We start from the raw sequence: 5,675 nt of genomic DNA on the forward strand, positions 1-5,675 counted from the left end.
TCCACAAGCATTTACGCATTTATTCTGATAATTCTTACTTTGAGCACTTTCTCTGCTAAGTTTTTCTCATTTCCATCACTAGTGAGTCCTTACAAACTTTTCACTCATTGAAATATGTAATAACAGTAAAATGACAAAAATATATTTCATAAAGAATCTCATCTTTTTCTTACTTGTAAACATGTCACATTTCTTTATCAAAAAGTGTTTGTCATTTCTTTTGCATCCAAGTACCTGTATTTATTCTTGACTGGATTTTCATCCCTCACAAGGGAGTCTTTCAAGACTTTGTCTAGTTTCAAGAGTAAATAGGCTAGATATCAATCGTCCACGTTATTTGAAAACATGTCCCCATTACTTATACAGAGCAGCCTCCTAACATTTTTTTCCTCAATCTTTTTGTTAATTTTACAGAGAAGTCCCATGGTAGATTCATTCTGGAATTTTGTCTTGGTGATGGTTACAAGCTGTGCCACTGCTCACTTCCTTGAGAGCCCTACTGATCAAGAGCCTGAAAAACAATTACAGGAACTTATATCTCAATTACAAACACTGCAGCAGGAAAATGACTTTTTAAGATAAAGGGTAGAATACCTTCAAACTGAACTGCACACTTTGAAGGAAGACTTGAATTTGAGTAAATGCAGTACTCCTTTTGGCATCGATGAAGTTAATGAATGTGATGTACAATTTCATACTGGATTTCCCTCTCGCTTGGTTTTTAACTCAGTTTTGGAGTTTGTTGGTCCTGGTGAGAATTGCTCTAACATCAGATATGATCATACTGTAGATATGATGGCAATAAGAAGAAGAAAGGTGGAAAAAGGAGTTTAACCCCTGAAGATTAATTTTTCTTTTTTTTATATAGGGTAAGATTAGGTCTTTTTGAGACAGACTTGGCATAAAGGTTTCAGATTTCTCAGTCCACTGTATCTTCCATTATCATTGCGTGGACAAATTTTCTTTATTTAAGGCTACGTTCCATCAAGCTGTGGCCATCAAAGAAAAGTGTAAACAAGAGCATGCCAGCAGAGTTTAAAGTCAAATATCCAGACACTAGGGTGATTGTACAGAAATCAAAGTTGCAATACCATCTTCCCAGAGTCTGCAGCCCAAGACATACAGCAACTACAAAGGTACAAATACATTGAAGGGACTGAGCGGCATAGCACCACAGGGTGGCACTGTATTTGTTTCAGAATTATTTACAGGAAACATCACTGACAGAGAAATCACTGAAAGGAGTCGCCTGTTGAGGCAAGAGTTTCAAGATGTGATGGCTGACAAGGGATTCACAATTCAAGATTTGCTGGCTCATATCTTGGTGTGAAATTGAATATTCCAGCATTTCTTGGAAAAGAGGATCAACTTGAAGCAGAGGAGGTAATTGAAACACAGGCCATTGCTTCACTATGGATCCACGTGGAAAGAGCTTTTGGTAGAATTAGGAATTTTCATATCATTGATTGAACAATACCTTTAAGCCTAGTTGGGTCTGTTAATCGCTGTGGACAGTTTGTGCTCTGCTGACATTGTTCCAAAAACCAATCATCTCTTCAGCCAGATGATGGAAATATTACTGTCATCATAATGACTGAAAAATTAAATCAGCTACAATAAAATGATTTTGACTGCTGCGCAAGACTCAAGCTGTTATATTGTGTACTGACAAATGATGGCATATTGCATATGCATATATGAAGTACTAGAAATAAAACTTGTGGTTCATATGTGAAATAGTAGAAATAGAATGATTTGTTTCACTTTTACTGGTCTTAACAAATTCTTTCCAAGCTGAGCAGGAACGGCAATGTTGCTACATTTTAACTTCCACAAGGAATTTAATAACTGTTACTGTTCTTTTACTGGTACAACTTCTGGGTGGTTATCAATATGGTGGCCCCACCTATGTCTGGTATACAGCAGGAAGTATCGCCACTAGTCAAAGTCTTCTGTAGTCCTCTCCACAATATGGTGGCGCCAGCTGTGGCTGTTATATAGTAGGAAGTATTGCCACTAGTCAAAGTCCTCCACAGTCCTCTCCACAAGTTACCCACAACTCGATCGCCATGCTGATATCTGGGTTGCTGATTTCCCAGTCTTGAGATGCTACTGGAGGTTTAAGAGGATTAAAGCTGTCTGTTTCCCAGTGTCATTCTGAAATTATTGAGGACAGAAAATTTTAATATCTTCTTACAGATTCTTGAATAAATTCACTGGTCTGGTAATAAATCCATCTTTCTTTGTTGTTAAATCATGCCACAGACAGTTTTTACATTTTTAACCAAATTTTTGAGAGTAGTCTTAATGGTTACAATGTCATCAACTCACTGATTATATCTGTAAAGGCTTTTCAAATAAAATCCATCAACACAGTCAGCAAACATTTGTGTTTCTTTCCACAATCAAAATCTTATTGAAAAAAAAAAAAAAAAAAGACAGAATAAATACACCACTAACCAAAATACTGTATAGGACTCTGAAGTGTGACAACACCCAATAACTACATTTCAAATAAATAAAACATACAAAACCAGACAAAGGTTGTTAAAAAAATAAATAAATAAAAATGAAAAAACGGTCACAAATGCACATCCAATCTGCTTTGTATATTTATTGTATTGCAGCACTATCAGCCAATATATTTTACCATATTAACTCTCAATCACTGACTTCCATATTTACTTAAATGTTTTTTTTTTCATAATTTATGGTAATAATTTGCTTCTTTCGAATTAATTGAACATAAAAAATTTGATAAATCTAGCTTAAATTATGATACTACAGGCCTGTAGCCAGCAATTTCAAAAGGGGGGTTTGTTTTCTGAAAACGTGGACCTTTTACCATAAAACCTTCATGTGCCTAGATCAAATTTTATCCAAAGTGGACCTTTTTCCCAGCAAAAAGGGCGGTTCTTTCGACCCCCCCTGGCTACGGGCCTGTGCTATTAAGCTAAAAACACTTTCTTTATGAAATAAGGTTTAACAGCTTTATCAAGACTTAAAAAGAAATTATTACAAGTTGCTATAAATGAATGAATAATAAAGCAAAGATAACAATTTGATTCTTTATGTAGTGTCAAGTCACAAATATAACTAAATGCTCTTATATGCTAATAACACAATAACCCTTCTTAACAATAACAATGCAATTAAAAAACCAATTCACACAAACTTAATACTTAATATCAAGTCTCTCACCTTTCCATATTTTTCCAGCTTGTCAAAACTTTTAAAAGAAAATCTTGTCCTTGGAACTGCAGTCAAGATTGTCCTGTAATGACAATAGCAATTACATAACAATGGCTGCATTCACATCAGTGGACCAACAGATCTGCAGATCATATATGGTGACCCACTTAAAAGCATGTTGCTTAATCCCCTAATAGACACTGAACAGATTCTCTGCGGGGATTACACAACAAGCATTTAAGTGGGTCGGCCTTATTTGATCCCTGGATCTGTTGGTCCGCTGTTGTAAAAGTGGCAAATGACATCACACTGCACCTATAGTGACAATAACAGTTACATTACAATGACATCACGCTGCACCGACAGTGACAATAACAGTTACATTACAATGACATCACGCTGCACCGACAGTGACAATAACAGTTACATTACAATGACATCACGCTGCACCGACAGTGACAATAACAGTTACATTACAATGACATCACGCTGCACCTACAGTGACAATAACAGTTACATTACAATGACATCACGCTGCACCTACAGTGACAATAACAGTTACATTACAATGACATCACGCTGCACCTACAGTGACAATAACAGTTACATTACAATGACATCACGCTGCACCGACAGTGACAATAACAGTTACATTACAATGACATCACGCTGCACCGACAGTGACAATAACAGTTACATTACAATGACATCACGCTGCACCGACAGTGACAATAACAGTTACATTACAATGACATCACGCTGCACCGACAGTGACAATAACAGTTACATTACAATGACATCACGCTGCACCGACAGTGACAATAACAGTTACATTACAATGACATCACGCTGCACCGACAGTGACAATAACAGTTACATTACAATGACATCACGCTGCACCTACAGTGACAATAACAGTTACATTACAATGACATCACGCTGCACCTACAGTGACAATAACAGTTACATTACAATGACATCACGCTGCACCGACAGTGACAATAACAGTTACATTACAATGACATCACGCTGCACCTACAGTGACAATAACAGTTACATTACAATGACATCACGCTGCACCTACAGTGACAATAACAGTTACATTACAATGACATCACGCTGCACCGACAGTGACAATAACAGTTACATTACAATGACATCACGCTGCACCTACAGTGACAATAACAGTTACATTACAATGACATCACGCTGCACCGACAGTGACAATAACAGTTACATTACAATGACATCACGCTGCACCGACAGTGACAATAACAGTTACATTACAATGACATCACGCTGCACCGACAGTGACAATGACAGTTACATTACAATGACATCACGCTGCACCGACAGTGACAATAACAGTTACATTACAATGACATCACGCTGCACCGACAGTGACAATAACAGTTACATTACAATGACATCACGCTGCACCTACAGTGACAATAACAGTTACATTACAATGACATCACGCTGCACCTATAGTGACAATAACAGTTGTTTATAATATCTTACTTTTTTAAAATTATTTTTACAAGTATAGCTAATACTTACCTCTTGTTCCAGGGGGGCAGATCTTTTGGACATGGCCCACCCCCTGTCCTCCCTGTACACTTTCTCTTTTGCTTTTCTGTAAATTCAAGATTTGGGCTCATATCCACTCATTTTTTCCTCACACTTTCAGTGTCCCGCCAGACTTGGTCCACTATGATGACACTATAAGCAGGAAGAAAGAAACTGATGTATCTGCCAGTATTCACCAAGAGCCATTTCACTTCATGTACGACATGAAAAAATGTAGAAGCTAATGCAGGTTTTTCCTTAAATGTAAGGTATAGTGAGTCAGCTTGACTCAAAACATGCCATACCAAGTTATAAATCACACAGGGTCAATACGTGCAATGTATTTACAAAACAACTAATCAATTAACTTACTTCTTGGTTATATTTTCACACGTTTCTTCCTTCAATGTATTAGTCACATTGTTGTTACACTTGACATGTTGACAGTCACCATCTTGCTGAGAGCCACGGATATGCAGATAGTCATAAAATATTAATGCTTAACCTCTCCACACAAGGTTTTTGTACCTAAGGTTTTTTACCTAGGTTTTGTCATGGAGGAACGCTTATCTTGCTTCCTGAAGATGTCCATTCTTCTGCAACTGTATGGTGCATCTGAAATTATATTTCCCAGAGTTAGATACTTGCTACTATCACACCTGTATGTGCCCTGAAATTAACTGCAGTCCATGTACTGCCACTTTGGTGTCTAACATGTGCCTAAATTGTAACATGTTTAAGGAGTGCAACTTCAGTTAAATTACAACTGTACAAATATGAAGTTGAATCTGCTCCTATGTTTGGTTATTATCCTTCTTTATAAATTCCCTTGCAATTAATGTTTTAATGTTAAGCTCCTGATTTGTAAGATGCATTGAAAGGATAATGGAATGTGCCATATAAGAGGAACATAA

The 5,675-nt window shown here is 36.9% G+C and overlaps 1 long non-coding RNA gene across 3 annotated transcripts; it reads right to left on the minus strand.

Annotated features, from left to right (window-relative positions):
• On the minus strand, positions 1–5,363 carry LOC147761888 (uncharacterized). 3 transcript variants are annotated; one of them, XR_015334880.1, is made up of 6 exons: positions 5,134–5,363; positions 4,753–4,914; positions 3,202–3,274; positions 1,907–2,157; positions 1,478–1,594; positions 1–511 (listed from the first exon to the last, which is right to left on the minus strand). It is a non-coding gene; the product is annotated as an uncharacterized LOC147761888 (long non-coding RNA). The 3 variants fall into 3 exon arrangements; XR_015334881.1 differs by lacking the exon at positions 1,478–1,594; XR_015334879.1 differs by having other exon boundaries at positions 1–1,594.
• Between the last annotated feature and the right edge of the window lie 312 nt (positions 5,364–5,675).

Source organism: Lingula anatina, chromosome 5 (genome assembly GCF_051362555.1).
Source record: "Lingula anatina isolate TDL-2025a chromosome 5, LinAna3.0, whole genome shotgun sequence".
Classification (NCBI taxonomy): domain Eukaryota; kingdom Metazoa; phylum Brachiopoda; class Lingulata; order Lingulida; family Lingulidae; genus Lingula; species Lingula anatina.